Below are 21,209 nucleotides of genomic sequence, written 5' to 3' on the forward strand. Positions count from 1 at the left end.
GGATTACTCAAGACTGGCCCATCTAGATCAACAAGAGTGGAGAAGTTTGGGTCAGTCCAAGATAAAAAATAGATGCAAGCATCTGGAAAGAATTTGAACCAAAATACCCTCTGTAATATAGAGGAGGACATAAAATATTGAGATTTTTTACTTGTTCTGGAGGACATTTTCTGTGAAAGGGAAATATTTAAGCAAATTGAAACTCATATTTTTAAATCATTATTTTTTCAATATTATCAAAATCTCTATCAAAATAGTGAGTTGTACTAAGAGCTAAACCCTTAAGTTTAGATTAGAGACATCTGAATTAATAAAAATGCCATCGTTATTTTCATAGAATCACATTTTAACATTCAACAGTCAATTAGATGTCAAGAAGTAAGCCTGAATAAATAGCATAGAGATATCTCTGCTTGATTTGATTTACCTATATACCTAATATGGATTCATACACACACACAAACACACACACACACACACACACACACACACACCTTTATATACATACACACAGAATTATATGATCAAGTATCCGCAGTGCTTCCAGATGTTAAATGTGTGTATGGATTAAGGCAAAAAGAAAAACAACATGTTCAGCACATACATGTCTCCTCATTAAGCTCCCACTTGTTCACAATGCTATCTAGGTATAAGGTTTGGAAGCTAGTTTGTGTACTTGTCTAAAAAGTAAACAAGACAGAACATCAAAACAAAAGTCATCTAGCATAATGATACACAACTGTACCAATTAATTGAAAACCATTTTCATGTCATAAAAGAAAAAATTCATCTCAGATCGAAAAACTATTGTATTCCATAAAAAAATAAAACAAAGATCTTCCCAAGCTTTCACTAGAAAATCAGGTAGGCCTTGATCAGCCTTATTCACACCTGAGATTCATCCTCTGTTTTAGTACCTCCCTATTGATGATTTCAGAAGGAGAACAGTGGAACTATCTGAATTTAATACTTTGGCTCAAGCACGGGTAAATTTCTCTTTTTTTTAATTCACCAGAGCACAGCCAAGGCAAGGCCACAATATTTAAATAAAAGGCAACAAAATATTTGCATACAAACAAAGGAAATCAATATAGAATGGAATGAAACTGGACAATCTAGCATATAGTTTCTTTGCTTTCAACTTAAAGTTCAGCACATAGATGTGTCCCCATTCAACTCCTAAAATGTCCAATTATATTTAGCAACTCGAATATCCAAACCCAAGGGAAGTATTAGAGAGGTATGAAGTTAACTCCCACTTTCAGGGCTCAAGTCAAGGTCTGCATCATTTCTCAGATGAAAAACCCTAAGTATGTCCTCCTGCTTTAGGAGAGGTTCCACCTATTTTAAACTCAGAACTAGAATCTCCTGGAAAACAGAGTCATTTTTTTTCTTTTAACAAAACACAGCAAACTGCAGCAGAAGTATTTGTTTTATTAAAACTTCAGATGACATTCATATCAAGGAATGTCTGAATTTTACATGAGATGTTTAATAAGTGAATTAGAATAAATTTAAATAAAAGAAGTATAATCTACACAATGAATCCTGACCTTCATCCCAATATTTTTAAAACTAAGCAGACAAATTAAATATAAATATAATGTTATATTGTCATTATTCTAATGAAATGGCCAAGTATGGAAAATAAACATAGAAGAGTCAAAATAATTTTGAACCAAAGCTATAGATATAAAAATTATTCATTCTGTGTTAATGTTCTACAAATAGTCTAAGTGTTCACTGTGGGCTCAGGGTTTGTGTTCTCTCAAAATTCATTTTAAACCTCATGCCCACTGAAATATACTAAGAAGTTGGGCCTTTAAGAAATAATCAGGCCATAAGGACTCTGCCCCCAAGAATGGGATTAGTGCCTTCCTAAAGGAGGCTTGAAGGAGTGTGTTCTTCCCTTCCACCATGTGAGAAAAAGCAAGAAGGCACCATCTCTCAATCAGAGAACAATGAATCCTGGGGCATTTTGATCTGGAACTTTTCAGCCTCAAGAATCATGAGAAATAAATTTCTATTGTTTATAAATACCTAGTCTAAGGTGCTTTTTATAGCACCCTGAATGGACTTACCCATGTTCTATCTTAATTTCTTGAAAGTTATTATGCACTGCACAAGAATGTTAAATTTTAATATGGTCTTATAAACTAAGCTACAGTAAAAGTAGGCATGAATTAGTACCAAATAATTTCATAGTATACCTAGTTTAGTTTTATGTAATATAAACTAATTTGTTTGAAATACCAAGATATTGCTAAATCATTGTTCCATAAAACACATTAAAATGGCAAAAAGGTCTTTGGATTAATATTCATTCAGAAGATTTCTATGTGTCATAAAATTTTATAATGTTCCTTGAAAGAGTGTCTACTTGCAAAAAGATAAATTGTATCAATCCATGCTTCACACCATATACAAAAAATTAACTCACCATGGATCATAGACTAAGTGTAAGGGCCAAAATGCCTAGAAGAAAACTTGGTATGAAATCTTTTTGAACTTAAGAAATGGTTTCTTAGATATAATACTAAATACTTAAGTTAAGAAAAAAGTATAAATTGGACTTCAATAAATTTAAAACTTTGTGCTTTAAATCATACCACTAATAAAATGAAAAGTTAATAAATAGAATAGAAGCAAATAGTTTAAAAGTCATAAATTTGGTGAGACTTGTATACAAAATATATAAAGAATCTTATAATTAAAAAATAAAGGGACAAATATCTCAATTAAAAATGTGCAAAGAATTTGAATAGATATTTTTCCAAAGAACATACCAAAAAAGATCAATTCAAACTTGAAAAGGTACTCCATATCATCAGTCATGAGAGAAATGCAAATCAAAACCACAATGGTACCACACTAGTTCATATCCACTATAGTGATTATTCAAAAAGACAGGCAATAGAAAGTGCTGGGAAAGAATATGGATAAATTAGAACCTTCATGCATTTCTAGAAGATATGTAATATGGTTCAATTCTTTGGGAAACAGCTTGGTGATACCTCACATTGTTAAAAGTAGAAATAAAATATGATCCAGCAATTCCACTTGTATACCCAAAAAACTGAAATATATATCAACACACAAAAGTTTATATACAAATGTTCATGGTAGCATCATCTATAATGGAACTAATGGAAACAATTCAAGTGTCTATCAACTGAAAAATGGATAAATACAATATGATATACCCATATAGTGTAATACTGTTTTATATTAAAACAAAGTAAAACATCAATCATACTTCAACATGTATGAACCTTGAAAACATTATGCTAAGTAAAAGAACCCACAATTGTATGATTTAATTTATATGATGTATCCAGAAGAAACAAATCCATATAGACAGAAACTACATTAATTGTTGCCAGGGTATGGGGAAGGGGAAAAGGGGAAGTGACAGCTGATATGTGTAGGGTTTCTTATTAAGTTAATAAATAAAAATGTTCTAAAATTAAATGATGTTGATGGTTACACAATTATGGGGCCTTCAGCACTAGAATAACAAAAATGAAAGATCACTCTATGATATCATTACACCCTACAAAATTAATCAGAAAAAAATAGTTAAATGATACCATCACAGAAACACATCATCCCTTTTGTTTGTGTTATTAAAGCATCACTTCTAATCAAATTGGAGATCAGCCTCTAAAGTGATCACAAGGTGATGAATTTTACGAGTGTCTTTGAATTGGGCCTCTTATCTTCTCCTTCATGATAAATGAGGTGCCAAAAAAAAAAAAAAAACCTAAAAACAAACAAAATATACAAAAAAATAAAAAACCAATGAGCACAACATAAAAGCAGGGATTTTCACCCTTTGTTCCATAAAACTGGTTAATAAAGAAATTTGAAATAGCCATAGCAATCCTTAAGAGATAATAATGCACAAGAAAATAGCAACTATTGTCAAATAATCAGGAAGTAAGAATCAATGACACAAGATATCTTAAAAGCCCTGCAATGACTGCCCAGAGACAAGAGCTAACAGAAGTTTTTCATAATGCTTTTCATTTCTTCCAGTCAGTTTTAAATTACTTAAGCACTATTGACCACCTATTTTTATTTCATGTCTTATTTTCAGATTTTCATTAATACTACCTGCTAGTATCTAAGAAAAATCACAGCAACAGACAATACTAAAAAATATAGTAGAAACTACAGTGTGATGTAAATATGCCACAGGCCTAGAGAGTCTAACTCTTACTTATGAGTTATTTCTGTAACCTGTTTATTTATAAGGAGTTTAAAGTGTTGCTTATATTGTATTAACCTCTAAATACCCTTACAAAATGCTAAGTAGTGAACAGTATAGGAATAGAAATACCTAAAAGTGTCTTGTTCAGTTATTACATCCCATGTTGCAGAGCTCTACTTCTGAATTTTAAATAATAATAATTTCAACAAAAGTTGCATGAAAACCAAGATATTGACTGGTATAAATATTAAATATTGTTTTTATTTCAAAATCATAAACTTAAGACACAAAATATTAATTATTTTTGTGCAGACATACTTCTGAGCTTTTCATTTCTGCTTTCACATAATCATTAATATGAACCCTTCCTGAGATCTTGGGGTGTGGCAGAGCCTGGAGAGCGATGTGGCTGTGGGCATGGACCTGAGCAATTCAGGGCCTGCTGCCTCTGGCAGGCCTAGTAGCTCTGGTCGCACTGCGCAGCTGGGCTGCTATGGGCTAGGAATTTACTACACCATGCATAGGGGCCACAGGACCGGTGTCTTCCCCACCTGAGCAAAAAAATACAGATGTCCAGGAGTCAAGTGAAAGTCAGCAAGCATCTCAGAGAGCCCTTAGATGACCATGAAGAAGAGGTCTCAGAGCCGAGTACAATGTATGTGCGAAAGAACCTAGAGTTAGACCCTGCCCTTGGCAAGGATACATTTTCTTATATGGGAGACTCTGTCGTTGTCTACATCGATGGATGCTGCTCCAGTAATGGGCAGAGAAGGGCACGAGCAGCAATTGGCGGCTACTGGGGTCCAGGCCACCCTTTAAACATAGGCTTTAGACTCCCTGGATGACAGAAAAATAAAAGAGCAGAAATCCATTCAGCCTACAAAGCCATGGAACAAGCAAGGCTCAGAACATCAGTAAATTGGTTCTATATATGGACAGTATGTTCACTATAAATGGGATTACTAACTAGGTCCAAGGCTGGAAGAAGAACAGGTGGAAGAGGAGTAAAAGGAAGGAGGTGATCAACAAAGAGGACTTTGTGCAGCTGGAGGAGCTCACCCACGGCAGGGATATTCACTAGATGCATGTTCCTGGTCATTCGGGATTTGTGGGCAATGAAGAGGTCGATAGGTTGGCCAGAGAAGGGGCTCGGTAGTCTCAAGACTGAGTGGAGTCACTTGGGTGCTCTGGAGAAGACAAGCTATGGCTTTTGTTGCTGTCTTTTCCTGGGTAGGCATCAAGACCTTGCAGCAGGAGTGGCTGCAGGAGACAGAGCTGAGCCAGGAGGCACTGTGACCTATGACATCTTGGTAAAAAGCACTCCAGGAAGTGTCAAGAAGTGGATGTCTTTGATTTCTGGTGATTCTGAGATCCACTGCTTACTGGGCTTAGTATATTTTCATATGTTTTATTGCAGTTTGGCCCAAAGTGCTTGGGCGTTGTTTTTATAAGAAATCAATAAAACATTGGTTAAAAGATGCAGACAGGAACTCAAGAAGAATTGTGGAAGAGTTCGTTGACCTTCTGATTTTCAAGGTGGAGTCATCTGCCCTTGTAGCCACTCTGGGCATGTGGCTCACAGTAAGAACTTCAGGTGACTGATGCTGTGTATACAGGAGACCATGGCTATGGAAGAATGGCCTCAACTCTTTCAAATGTGTGTGTGTGTGTGTGTGTGTGTGTGTGTGTGTGTGTGTGTGTGCAGGGCTGGGGATAGAACCCAGGACCTCACACATGCTCCACAATTGCAATTTTGTGCATGTGTATGTGTGGTGGGCACTTGGGATTGAACCTAGGGGTGCACTACCACTGAGATATTCCCCCAGACCTTTTTATTTTTTCATTTTGAGAGGTCTTGGTGAGTGGCTAAAATTGACCTTAAACTTGTGATGTTCTTTTCTCAGCCTGCTAAGTGCTGGGATTATAGGTGTGTATCAACACTCTTGGCTCAGTTACAGCTTTTTTTTGGTACCAGGGATTGAATCTAGGGCACTTAATCACTGAGGCACATCCCCAGCCTATTTTTATATTTCATTTAGGGACAGGGTCTCACTGAGTTTCTAAGTGCCTTGCTAATCTGCTGAGGCTGGCTTTGAACTAGGGATTCTCCTGCCTCATCCTCCCCAATTGCTAGGGTTACAGGTGTGCATCGCTATGTCCGGCTCAGTTATAGATTTTAAAGACGAATATGCATATATCTTCGAAAAGTTTCTTTGGCTTTTTTCCTTAAAATACTGTGTGGGTGCAGGTTAACTTTTCTGTGCCTATTGATTTTCTGTGTGAATGATCTGTACATGAACAAAAGCAGGGTGTTGAAGTCCCCAGCTGTTACTGGCCTGAAGTCCATCACTCTAGAACAAATGGACCTAGCAGACATCTATAGAACGTTCCATCCAACAACTGCCGGATACACATTTGTCTCAATAGTGTGAGGAACATTTTCCAGGATGATCAGATGATAGGCCACAAAAAAGTCCCAATAAATTTTTAAAAAATTGAAATAAAAAAATACTGTGTGGATTTAAAACAAATGTTTGGCATGATCATTTATTTTTAAATTTTATTTTCCATAAATTAAAATACAGAAAATCACACACACACACACACACACACACACACAAATATGAACCCTTACTCAATAACTCTCTTGGGTAAAAGATTTTAACAGGTAACAGATAGGAAAAGGACACAAATGTCCAAGATTTAGCCATTAGATAAATTTCTAGCATATATCCATGCCCATTAATTTGCTCAACTTGCTTAGTATTTGTCCTTAAGATTTCTAAAGCTCAAACTATATTTTAACCTCTGAGATATTATGTTGAAGTGGTATTTCACTATTTAGCAGCTCAAAATATGAATAATTTGCAATAATCAAGAAATAATTAAAATATATGTTTCCACTTTTCTGCAATTTTTTGAATTTTTCTGAGCCTGTACTGATGTAGCTATAAACAGTCACCAATTCTATCATTTTCCTTAATTTTATTAAAATTCTACAATGGAAAGAGGTAAGAATAGTTCCTAACAAAATATCCAAAAGTATTTGTGTGTGTGTGTGTGTGTGTGTGTGTGTGTGTGTGTGTGTATGGCTGGGGTTTGAACCCAGGGCCTTGTGCATGTAAGGCAAGAACTCTACCAACTGAGCTATATCCCCAACCCCTTCAAAAGTATTTCTACCAATTTTAAATAGTGCAAGAAATGAATAGTCAAACATTTGTCTTACATTAAAACTGTAATAGAGAAATGAGAGAATTTTTAGGCCAAAGCTGTTATTAAGTTGCACAGAGATAGGTAATCTGTCCTTTTACTCTGAGTAATAAAAGTAAAAGAATAATGGCTGAGGTTGTGGCTCACTGGTAGAGCGCTAACCTAGCATGTGTGATTCCCTGGGTTCATTCCTCAGCACCACATATAAATAAATAAAGTAAAGCTAGAAAAAAGTAAAAGAATAAGATTGTACATAGGCTAGAACTAAATGACCCTGACTTCCTTTCCTGAGGCTCTCAGAAATCCAAGTTAGTGAGCATCAGAGACAGTGAGAAAGTAAGTACGTATCCAAATGACAGAGTGCACAGGATTCCAAAGTGGAACCTTTCTGTGAAAGTAGTATACATTTCATTTTTTTATTCAAAAACATGTTAATACACAACCTTCAGATCCTTTAACACTACAGCATTCAGTCTTTTGGTATAGTGCAACTGTCTACTGCCTTTACCTTAAGTTGCAAAAAGTTTGACTAAGTCACCACTCACCCACTGAAATGACAGAATTCAGGTTTAAGCTGTTAATATGCTTCTACCTACTGCAACCACCACCTAAAATGAACTCCTTCCTCCTTTTGTGTGAATTGTACTTGGGGTCCTATAAATATTGGTTCTAGAAACTATATCTCTAATAAGAAATCCAGCTCTAAATCAAAGAAATTTCAAACAATGATTATAAGATATTGCTAGTTACATTATTGTAAAGTTTGAATAGCCATTAATAATTTTTTAATGTTTTGGTATAAATTATTGACACATAATAATGAGCTTCATTTTGACATATTCACAAATGCACACAACAGTTTTCTCCATTTCAATCATTAGTACTTCCTCCCTTCCTGCCTTCCCCTGATTCCCTTCCTCTACTGGTCTTTAATAAGTCAATTTTTCTTGTTTTAATAAAAAATATCTTCCTTAAAATATTGTTTTATAAATTTTATGGCATTAAAATATCCAGAGCACAGTTACTAACACCCTAAAACACAAATCAAATTAGAAGAGAGTAGAAAAAAACAAAATTCATTTCCAAAATTTGTGCTGTTAGCAAACTGTTTTTTAAGGTATGACTACACTAAACAGTGATCATCAAGGGCCAGTAAAATATGTGACACTACTGGAACAGGATTAGCACCTTAGAGCTGTTACAAACAAAAAAATGTGTACACAATTAGTGAAAAATTTCTTGAGTTCAAAGAGGCTGTGACCTTCCCCATCGTTTCATGACACTACTTCACATCATCTTACAAGGAAATAAATTTTTGCCTATAAGTACTACCCAGTGATGTAGTATTACCCCTTGAAGAGACTATCAAAATCCAGAGCTAGAAAAGTGGCCTCAAATTATATAAGAGAATAGATAACCTAAGTTCACCTATCTATCCACTGTACCTAACTATCAAGGACATAGATGCAGTCACTCATTTCTTTTCCTGTTTCACATTCTCAATAAATCAACTGTGACTTCAAAGGGTAGATTGAGGTCACATTCTCATGAGGCTTCACAAAGGTGACTCCAGGGTCCCTCAGGCACACTTTTTACTTCACCCATCCTTATGTTAAAAGAAGCATGGTCCTTCATGGCCCACAACTTCTTAGGATGGGTCTTCAGTTAATCCATTCCTGATTGGTGAGTGATTTTCCTTCTACTCATAGTACACACCTGGAACCATCCTTCCAATCAAGTCCAGGTTCTCATCTTTAAGTGACAGAAGGACATTTTCTTTGATTCCTTTCTAATCACACAAATCACTCCTTCCTCCCAGTTATATCCCTCCCCACACTCAGTTGCATCCATTACACTTTCTGTCCATGATCTTGCAATTCTCAATCATCTTACTCCCCTTTTCAGACATATTCTCTAATTCACTAATTTTAATACCTCCAGTCTAACTCTTCCACCAGGCTTTTCAGACCTCCAACTTTAATTTCATTAATCCTCAAAAACATCATTCCACTAACTTTCCCATGAATCCCCAATCACTCTATCCATAAATAAGTCTAGCCTCTGACTTTAACAAAAATGATATTTTCCCCTTGCCAAGAACATGCTTATCTCTCCTGCTAATTGAAACATGCCTTCAGGAGTCACATCATGTCACATTTTTATAAAAGATTTCCCTTTCTTCCCATTGCATCCTAGATAAGTATTCTGTCAGAACTCCATCTCATACCTATTACTCTCTGTATGCTTAGGTGAAGAACTTATGGGTCAAAGACTAAATACTCACATTTTAAATCTTTCTCAGTAACTAAATGTAAAATTTGAGTGGTTATAGGTTTATCATAGAGGAATACATATTTTAGTCATTAAGTGCAGGTAGGTTTATCACATAAGATTTCATATTGTCCATCTTCTCAAAACCTCACAATCATTTCTATGTTAATTTCCATCTAAAGTATTTCTCTAGACAAAGAGTGTTATTGTAACAATAAGAATAGCTGGCACTACTGAGACATACAGAAAGGAAAGAAAGAGTTGACTTGCAGAAGTAGATTTAAATGACAACTTACATTTGGAATTTAGGTATAGGGTCTATCTCCAGAGTAGAGGATACATTTATTTCCTGACCAGGATAATAAACATACTCTCTCTCTGAAGGGTAAAAATTAGACTGCTTTGCTAGTAGCCCCTTAAGAGTAGGGAGTTTTCTAAACTCCAAATTTCTCAGTTGTGACACAAATCCACTGTGTACAAATATCTACAGAGTCACTCAGCACTGCCCGAATCATGGATCTCATAACAGGGGAACTGATGACAACTTGAAGCTCATACTGTTATGCCCTGAGTCCTAAGTATTTTTTTCTCTGATCCAGGAGATTCCTGTCTTTCACCAGCATCTATGTTAACTGTGGCAACCTCTCTAAACTGTGACGCTTGGTAGTTCCTGACAACTTCTGGATGTTCAGTAAAAGTTAGTCTTTTTAATTAGGAGATTCTAGTTTACAAAATAAAACAGAAGCTCCCACATCAATTCTATACATCTATCACACAATGACATTAACATCAAAAATAATAACTCAAAAGTTCAAGGACTTCATGATCTAATGAAGCCAAGCCAAGCTAACACAAGAGAAATCAGAGCATTGGTTGCCTTTTAGAGAGGATGTGGGTAAGAAATTAATGGAAATGCAGAGTTTCCTGGGATGTGGGAAATTTTTTTTTTAATGTTCACTAGTGTCCTGGTTACAATGATGCCCACAATTGTCAAAATACATCAAGCTGTAAAGTTCATAACTATCTATTTCAATATATGTAAATCATATCTTCATAAGGAAGCATTAAAATTCTAAACATCTAAACACTGAACATGCTGCATCTCCTTTTAGTTTCAGATCAAAATGATTCACAGAAACAAATTATGGATCACTTTCACATAATGCTGTAGAATATATTCTGGAGTAAGATCCCTTGGATATATACCCAAATCCTTCAATTACTGGCTGGAGGTTCTCAAGAAACTTCCTTAACCTTTTCACATTTGGGCTTCATAAGCTTTAACAGAAATACAATAGAAATTCCTACCTGTGGTTTTGAGGGCTAAATCAGGTAAGTCAGTAGAGTGCCTAGCACACAGAAAACATTCCCTAAAAATTAATTATGATTCTTACTTACTTAGAGCATAGGTATAATTATATAGGCGTCAAAACAATTAGAACACTTTTGTTAATGCAAAAGAGCAATATTCTTTTAAAAATCTAGAAAGTTAAATGTGCACTCATGGACCAGTTATCTATCTGGCACATGTACTCTGCCTCATCATATAATGCCTCCACCATGTTACAATGTAGCAAGAAGCCCCTCCCCAGATACCAAGCAAGTGCCAGCACCACGTTTTTGGACTTACCAGCCTTCAGAACAAGGAACTAAATCAACCTTTAGTCATTAGTAATTACCTGGTCTCAGGTATTGTTATAGCAACAGAAAACAGACTATGATACCTTACATAAAATCTGTTACTACATCTGTAATATATTTCTCATATTTAATATCATTCCACAAAAATATTTCCTATATCATTATACATGTATACATGTATAAAAGCTTCACATGGAATCTCATAAAATTGTATAATTTATATGCTTTTTTGTATCAGATAAATAAAGAAATATTTTAAAGTATTAGCTCTATTTCATATCTGTTATTATATGTCTGAGATGTAAGAAATTTTATTTCCTTAACTGCCATTAGTGGGATAATATTTTTAGTGTAATAGAAAAAAATATTAAGTTAATAAAAAATAAAAATTCCCAGAAAACAAATAATTTAAGAGCATGGAGAATATTCAAGCATACTGGGTTCACGATTTTAATCTGCCTCAAAAAAAAAAAGTTGAAGAAGAATAATAATGACTACTGAGGGTTTAATTTCTTTGCTTAACAATTACAACACCTGTTGCACAATAGTAATATAACTTAAGAAAATGAGTTTTCAGATTTTAAGTGACTGTTTCAAAAAATATTATAATTAAGGGGTATTGTTTCTATTTTAGTATTTAAGCCCTCTTTTTTTTTTACATTTCTTATGTATTAGAGTACAAAAACAGTACAGCATTTGCTGCACACAGGAAGTGGAAAGAATAGAGACAAAAATCCCTCTCAAGCTATGCTAAGAGTGTATTACCAAAAGGGTTACACATGCTTTAGTGAGCCACTCTGTGCAGAGGGATGTTGGGGGGGATTTTAATTACAACTACATTCATTGATACCTAAAAAAGCGATGCATACACTCACATATGTAAATTCAATGAAGTTCACACTTCCTTTTCTTCTTGTCAGTTCTAAATAGTTAATCTGAAAACTTAGCTTGTAATGCACTGCTTGACTCCTCAAACAGAGGAAACCATTTTGTACAAAACCACCTGCTATTGAGAAAGGAATTGTAAAGAATCACTAAAAATAGTTGTGAGTTATCTTTATTGTAAATCATTTTCTCCATTCCTAAGAATTTTCAGATTTGAAGTTAAGATAAATGAATTCTTTATCCAGGGCAACTCTCCTAAAACTGAGGACTTGATGTTTAACCTAGAAATGTGTCTAAGTTTCTGACTTGCCATTAAGTTTCCTCAGTTCCTCAGTATAAAGTCAGGACAGGATTTATTATGTTTCAAGGAGAGGGGATGCATTACTGACAAATGGCTAGCTTAAGGCTTTGCAAAAAAACAAATCATGATATAGTTCTCTTTCCAAAGCCATGGCTTCTGCCAAACTTTTCTGTCCTTGACAGAAACTCCAGGCATCTGAGCCTACGGTGGCCCAGCACCACCACCTTCTAAAGTGGCTTCAAAAGGAGGAAGAGAAACACATGGTGTAGTGTTTGGAAGAGCAGATGAGTGTTTTTAAAACTTGGAAAGAATGAAATGATGGGGGGGTGACTAAAGGCTAAATGGAGGAATATACTAAGTTGACTGATGGGAAAATGCCATATAATTAATATACTATTTCTCACTAAATGAATATAGAATTAATTATAATTTCCATAAAGAGAGTGATATTATAATTGAGAGAGAGAGAGAGAGAGAGAGAGAGAGAGAGAGAGAGAGAGAGAGAGAAGAGAGAAATGAAAATATGTCCTCTAGGTGCTGTCCCCTCAAGAACAAAACGAACCACAAGGAGGATCCCAGTGACCATCTTAAGAGCCAGGATTGCAAAATAGAAAAGAACTATGCATTCAACTTTTGCAGAAAAGAAAAGCAGAGGAGAAGCGTAGAGGAGGCTCAGCCGCCACGGGACATTTGGCTGGGCTCTGCCACCTAAGAGTCAGCCTTCCGCCCTGGCTGTGGGCCTGCTGCTCCAAGCCTGCAGCGGCGGCGAGAGCAAGAAGCCTAGAGCCTCCAGCACACACGCGAGCAGCGGCCCCGCGGCAGCGGCGAAGACAAGCATGGCCTCCTCAGCAGCGGGCGCGCAGTGCATGAAGGCAAGCAGGAGGACTCTGGGCAGCAGCCGGCCAGGCCGCCTCCATAAACCGGTGCCTCATTCACGGAGGCCTCCTCTGACTCTGAAATGAGTCGAAGTTTGTGACACACGCTTCCGCCTTGGCGCTGTTGGGTGCCCCGGAGGTGGTGTGACTCTGTGAGGAACAGGAAAAGATGTAAGAAAAACAATAGATGGTTTAAAAAAAGTGATGGAAAATTTTTGAATCCAGAGTTAAATTCACAGAAGATTTGCAGAAAATGAGCGATGCTGCAGGTGATATTGTTGAAATTAAAAGTGACTTTGAGTTTAAAGCCAAACAACGAATTGCTCAAAAACCTCATTCCAAACAAAAACTTCAAATATTTTTTAAGCAAATTTTGCAAGTGAAGTAAAATCTGAGGATTTGCTTGCTGATAAGAAACTGTGGGCTCGACTTGAAGAACTAGAGAGGCAAAAGGAATTGCTGGGTGAACTTGATAGTAAGCCGGATACTGTGACTGCAAATGGAGAAGACACAGCCTCTTCTGAAGTGGAGAAGGAAGATCAAAACTCAAATGTGAATGAAGAAACAAACTACTTACCCCTAGTAGTTATCATTAGGATGTTACACATTCAGAACAATTCAATGGACAAGTGACTAGTCAGTTGAACTCTTCAGTAATGGTTCAAGTATATTTTCCTTATACTGTTGAACCTAAGAGGGTTTGGATAAATACTAGAAAAAAAAATACCACTTTAAATTCAGTGAAAAGAAAGAAGAAGTCAAACTTAAAGGAAAGAACAACTCTGGAAGAGTGGTCATTATGGTCAAGAGCTGCCTACAATCAGGACTCCTGCTGACATTTACAGAGTCTTTGTTGATGTTGTGAATGGAGAATATGGTCCTTGTAAATCTATTCTGAAGTCTCAAAACAGAGAAAATAATGTTTGTAGTGATATCAGTGAAAGTAGTGATGCTGAATTTGATGATAGGAGGGAGTTTTGAGGAGTATTAGCTGTGAAGAAGTCAATTGCAGTGACACCAGTGAAAGCATTTTAGAAGAAGAATCACAACAAGAAAATCATCAAAATAAACTGCTGAGAGCCATAGCCTAGTCGGAATGATGCATGGCATTTTTGCCAGAATGGAGTGGTTGAGAGGTGATGCCAGCAAGTCATTGAGATGATGATGGTTATGTTAAGCTGTGTAGTCAATTGTATATTAGACCCCTGCTGTCAGCCTCAGGCACTGGGGCTGATTTGGAGTTCTCCTGGGGATTCCTGGGGAGTTCTCCTTGATTGGGGAAGTGCTGGAGGAGGGATTTCCAGTTGGTGGGTGGTGTGTCCCTGGGGAAGGCCACATGCATGGTGTTCTGGAGAGTTTGGAAATAAAGTTTGTTCCTGCTTGAGTGGCTGGTGATTTGTGCCCAGCCAGACTGCGGCAATAAACTTTTGCCATTATCAAGAGCATCTGAGGCTTTTTCTGGAACTGTAATAGAAAAAGAATTTTTATCCTCTTTAACACCACACCCAGTCATTGCTCATCCTGTACTACTCACCATTCTGGAACAAAAAGAATTTCTGTCAGAAATATCAGAAGAAACTGCCAAAAGGGTTTCAAAGTTCAAAGCTGCCATATTTCAACAGAAAAACTAGTTAATGTGAGTTTACATCCTAAAATCTAGTTGTGAATTTTTAGAATGTATAAGCAAAATATGTTACATGTAGTTTGAAATAAGGTGTTTTGAATTAGTTTGGTAGCAAGCTCTCTTATTCTTATCAGTTATATTACAAAAATCAAAGTAAATGTTGGAATATAGTAATATTCAGTTTGTTTTGTGAATTCTCTTACTACTAAGTTGGCCTTACAATTTTGAATTATTTTTCAAAGAACACAGTTTGTACACATTGCTTTTGTGTTTTAAACTAAATACAAGCAGTTTTGCACCAGCTGTGATATTGTGTGTACCATATGGACCATTTAAAAGAATCTTTTAAGATATCAAATGCTTCAACAATTATATGACTTGCTTTTGCATTTTAAAGGCACTTTAAAAAAAATCTACTTTCCTCATAGGTTTCATAAGCTAGGTGGCATTTTAAAAGAAAGAAAGAAAAACAAACAAATACACAAAAACTTCTTTCCTTTGAATGTCATACTGTAATATTTCAGACAGAAAGCTACACATACCCCTTGGGAAAGTTTCTTTGACTGGAAGAATGATATTTTGTAAAGCATTTCTTTTCAATTAAAAATTTTATGAAACTTTGTCTGTAAAATGTTGCAAGCTTTATAATTTAGAACTGAATATGGAAATGTCTTTGATTCATATGTGTATATACCACACAACAGATTATTGAATTCTTACAATTCCATAGGAACTACTTCTTCCTCTTCTGTATAATTTTCACTGGGATTACCTTTGGGAGAAAAGAAAAGTTTGTCTCGATGTTTTAAAAAAAGGAATGAATTAATTTTTCAAATAAAATTTTTCTTAGGTTTTAATCTTTCCAACATTTTCATTCTTTAGGCCTTCTTTATGACTACTAAATAACCAGATAACATAGTTACTTTGTTACTTTGTAGTAAAATTTCTTAAAGAGAAATTTAGTCTAACATTGAAAATTATACTGCAAGTGTTAATAACTAGCTTGATGTATGCTAAAATGTAGCTTTTAAAAAGCATTCTGCATTAGTCATAAAATAAGCCATCAATGCGAGTTCACCTTCTATTCATGGCTAAACATTTAAGGGTTATTTATAGCTTTTTTAATGAATTCTTGCTTAACCAAGGTGAAATTATGTCCTAGAAAAGTAGAAGCTCTTTGTAGCTAGAACAGCACAACTGTAAAAAGTTTTATGAATAAATATTTTAATGATAAAAGGGTTAGCTTGAATCCCCAGTAATTAATGGATAAATTAGAAAAGAGAACTGATTTTGAAAGATCACCTAAAAATGTAGAAAATTTGTCCTATATTCAGTTCTGATCAGCTGTATGTTTTGTAGATAAAAACAGTTTTTGTTTCAGTTAACCCTGCTCCTAAACCATAGTGCAAACCACTCACAAAAGAGCTCTTCCTTCCCAATTGCTATTTAAGTGATCCCCACTCCCAAAGCCAAACATGTTAGAAGAAGAACCTTACACCTGTTTGGTCTTATAGCATCCAGTCTGAATTTTTTGTCTTCATTTGCCACATATTTAGTGTATAGAAATGCAGAAGCTGTAGTCCATTTGTGGTTCACCCTATTCTACAGAACCCAGAATGAGAAAGCAAGCTGAGAAAAAGTGATTATTAATTCTATTTCCCTATCTCCATATTTTTTTTTACTTTAAAATTCCATGGCAGCAATAGTATAAAGTAAGTAGCATTAGAAAACAATGCATGTCTAAGTGACTAACAGTGGTATACCAGATGCCTTGAGTAACTTTGGTGCCTGAAACAGCTTAGTGAAAGACAAAAGCAGAGCTGAAGTGTACAAAAACAAACATGAAATAGAAAGTGCAGATTGGTACTACCAAGCACTGCAGGTTCCATTGCAGTTACATGGCAGAAAAAAAGACTGAGCTCAGAAAAAGAAAAACTCAGAGCCACGAGTTTGTGGTATGTTTTCAAGTACTTAGCAGAACTAGGTCAAGGACATCATTTTCATGCCTATCCTCCTTGCCACTGACTCATGCACAAAATCCTACCAACCCCCATGTTGGACCTCAAATCACTGGCAATCTAATACTAAACTACCAGATTGGTGATGTTGTAAGGCACAGCTGAGTTAACCCATCACTTCATATAAAAGTGCATTAGTATTCATAAGCTGCAAATTAAATTGCTCTAAAAATAAGCTATCATTTTTTAACACTTCCCAAAATGCCTGAGAAGGAAGGGGAGGGGGGTTTATTACAGAGAGATGGAAGTGGGTGGGGTAGGGGGCGTGTAATAAAAAAGTGTGTAGGGGTAAATTAGTGTTTTCATAAAATCATGTACAAAAGAAACAGAAAGGCCTACAAAGAAACATTGCTCTTAGGGAATTATTTCCCACTCTCAGGTACTATGAAAGGACTAACTTCAAGGTCCTTAGACAAGTGACCAAATCTAAACAATAATGCTTTTACAAAGGAAGTCCTTTCTGGGAAGACAGCTAAATCTTTTCACAGAAGAACATGAGAAAGCTTCAGAAACCAGGATCCTTAAGGTGTGAAGCAGGAGCCCCTCCCCTCCCAACTGCAGCCCTGGGCCTGCCCCACTTTGGGAAGTTTTGTGAAACAGTGTTGCAGATGTGGGTTGGTTTTGCTGGAACCAAGCATCAGCAAGTGTCCCTAGAGTTCTGAAGGTTGGGGGGTCTCCTCCTAGCTGAAATAGCAATGCACATGGAGAGGTGAACAGCGCTTTTCCTCTGGGCAATTCTCAGGGTGGCAATACTATTACAGAGCTTCTAAAGGTTGAGAAGTTAGGCTAAAGAAGGGCATAAGGGTGGGGGTGGGAGGGTGGTTAGACAGAGGATAGAGCTGGAGCACAAGGACCAAAGTTCCAGGACAGAGACATAAATATGCTGCACCAAAGAGCACACCTGGCAGGCAAAGACAGGTCTCAAAATCTCCACTAACACCTCAGCACCTTAGCTTTGGGCAACCTCTTAAGCCTGAGCACATGAGCTTTGTCCCTCTTGGACCTTCTAAAAGTTCTGTTTCCCTCTTGCTGAAGAAGTGGTAGCCTTAAAGGGTACTCAGCCTCCACACCCACTGCCTCCCTCCCCGCCCACCCACACCTTGGTTTCCTCCTGGGCTCTCGCGTGGCAGCCTCCTCAGAGTGTGCCATCCCAGGTAAGATGCATTTGCAAAGTTCAGAGGTTCAGAGGCTGGGAGCGGGCAGCAAGTTTCTGCCCAGCCAAGTGGGTCCAGGGTACCAGCGCGGCCCCTGGCTGAGCTTGGGGTGTCAGGGTAGCAGAAGAGATCCATGATCTACTTCCAGAGCATCCAGCGCCTGTGCTGCCACTGCAGGACGGCAGGTCCCGCCTCCTCCTCCCCACACAGCTCCAGACACAAACATAGGGCCTAGGTCTTTCCCCATCCTGAACCCAGTAGGGGACTCTCCACAACCCTGGCTGCAGACAGGCGCTCTTCTGGGAAAGGGGCACCCAGTCTCCTTGCCCTAATGGTTCCCACCTCACAGCCGGCCTGCCTGGCCACCCTTGGTTGCTGCCCCACAACCTGTGCTCCCCCACAGGCTTCAGACAGAGAGGCAGGGAAGTGAACACCTGGGAGCCTACTCCCCAAGTCACCTGCATTTGCATTTCTTACAAAATGTACTGCAAGTTTCCCTGTGGGAGCCCTTTAGAATCCCAGCGCATGATCACCAGGAGATTTAAAGCAGGACTCTACTCAGCTTATCCCCTGTGGGACCCAGACGCAGGGTTTGACAATGCTTTCTAAAGAGGAGATTTAAATGATATACTATAGAGGGCCTGGGTTTATCTTCTCTGCCCGGGGTTCCCTTCAGGCATAAGCCCTGCTCAAGTATTCCCAGTGGTAGGATGTGTCAGAAGCAGAGAGAGGGGCTGAGTTATAATACTTGGGCACCAAGAGCTACACAGGGGAGGAAGGAGGGGACTGATGGAAGAGTGGGCCCGCGAGGGAGAGGGCCTCTCTTACATTGGTAAAGGTGATCCTGGTGGCGAATATTGTGCGAGCTAATCAGAAAATGTAGCACAATGTCCCCGAACCTGCAGCATAAATACAGGAGAGCTTGCCGCTTTAGCTCCTGCCAACCTTGGACACAACCTTAAATCATAGCCCTTCAATATTTGACCAAGCATAGGTGACCAAATACATTTAGGGAAAAAAAAGTTTCCTCTGCCCTCCTTGTGATGGATTGTGTCACAGCTGATAATGGTCTTTGGTTCACAGACGTGGTTCCAGCTGCTACTCGTTTATTCATGCAGTACCTCTATATGCAACAGTGTCCTGATTCCTTGTATGTATCCCTGCCTTCCTACAGTGCAGAACTGCAGATATAGCTCGATTAGCAACAGACAGGTTATTATGAGAAAAAAACATAACATGATGCATATTTTGTTTACAAGTTGGGTTCTTGTTTTTATTAAGACTCTTTCCACTAAGACACTGCAGCATATGCGTTCCTCTGCTGAAAATTTTCCAAAGAAACCACATTGAATTGGGTGAAAAGCAGTTCAGCAGCTTCTACACCCTGAGAAAAGAGATCCTTGTGGTTTAATAATAATAATTTGAAATCATTTCTCCTGAAGAGGCACACTGGTTTTACCATAGGAAAAATGATAATATTCTGGATCTTCTCCCAGTTTTGTTTTTCCCTCATATGGTATATTTCTTTGAGACTTCTAAGTGATTGTTTTTTTCTATGCCAGGGTGAATTATTTATCCCCAGTTGATCACCACTGGATTATTAACAAAATGTTGGGGTGGGGGGAATCCTTTTTCAGTATGAAGCCAAACAAAAAGGCAAAGAAATCCTAACTAAGACCAACACTAATCAGAGAGAGCAGTAATACACAAAAGGTCCCCAAAGGGAAAACCATAGCCTTTAACTTGAACATTATGAGGATGGGTGGATCTACAGAAAACAAAGCAGGATGCATCTTACTGAGAGAAGATTGCCATTGTGTAGCCTCTAGGAGAGGTGGCGTGGGGGAGTGAAGAAAAGGAAGAAAGGAAAAGGAAAAAAGAAAAAAAAATAACCACCACACACACTAACACATCAATACCACCTCCAGGACTGAGTCTGACAGCTGAAGGCAGAGTCTCCCTTCTCCCATGACTTGTATGTGTGTGTGTGTGTGTAAATATAATCAATCAACAGTGCTCAGTGGGATAGGATTGAACCTGCAGTTCTCCATCACTAGAGAGAAAAGATGCAAATATAGGTGACCTCTCCCCCGGTCAGTCTCTTAGTAGGTAGAGAGCTCCACAAATACCCTTCCTCCTTCCTCTCACTTTTCCAGTTTCCATCCACCATGAGCTTGAGGAAAATCTCCCCTGTGTATTCCCCCTCCAGCCTTGGAAGGCATTAGATGGAGGAGAAGGAGTTGAAGACAGGCTTTTCACTATGTAGCCACATGCTCTCAGACCCATCAACAGTTAGGCACTTCAACCAGTCCCAGGAGGGCACTGTCACTGCAGTCTCAGCCTGGGCACTCCTGAAGGCTTCCCACCAGCCGGCCTTGGTTTCATCCCCAGCCTCAGCCCATACATGACCCTCTCCCTACTCTTCCAGCCTCCAGTGGGCCTGCTTGTTATTGAAGCCAGTCTAACAGCTTTCTGTTAAAGGTGGATTCAGAAAAAGAAGGTCAACAATTATAATGAGTAAACCTTAGAAAATGCATGGGGTGGGGAAGACAGTTTTATAACTTTCCACGCTGCCAAAATTACCTCCACTTTTTCATTTTCAAAAGGAGTGTGTAAAACAACTCAAACATTAAGGAAAACCCAAGTTCCTTGAACTCTTGTTATGTGAATCCTACTTAAGGTGCTGTTTGAAAAATATGACAAATATGCATTTCTAGAAACAGCCAATGAAAAGTACAGTCACTAAAATCTAGATGCAAACAACTTTTTTGTAGGGAGGGTCATGTATATGCACATGAGAAAGTTTACACCTTTTCTAAAGACAACCCAATATCTTGAAATATATTTTGTAAAAAAAAAAAAAAAAAAAAAAAAAACCTTTTTCAATCACATCCTATTAAGCTGTTTATTTCTGCACCCTTTGATTGAACATTAAGCTCACCTTTGTTTACTCCTCATCTGCACATATCACCCACACCACAGTCCTGTCCAACTAAATGGACACATTTGCTACTTTC

General features: G+C 37.6%; 2 pseudogenes; both read left to right on the forward strand.

Moving 5' to 3' along the window:
- The first annotated feature begins 4,782 nt into the window (after positions 1-4,782).
- Positions 4,783-13,391, forward strand: LOC139707680 (uncharacterized; annotated as a pseudogene).
- An 88-nt stretch (positions 13,392-13,479) lies between these two features.
- LOC114080383 (unconventional prefoldin RPB5 interactor-like) lies at positions 13,480-15,027 on the forward strand (annotated as a pseudogene).
- Positions 15,028-21,209: the final 6,182 nt, after the last annotated feature.

Source organism: Marmota flaviventris, chromosome 11, assembly GCF_047511675.1.
Source record: "Marmota flaviventris isolate mMarFla1 chromosome 11, mMarFla1.hap1, whole genome shotgun sequence".
Classification (NCBI taxonomy): Eukaryota; Metazoa; Chordata; class Mammalia; order Rodentia; family Sciuridae; genus Marmota; species Marmota flaviventris.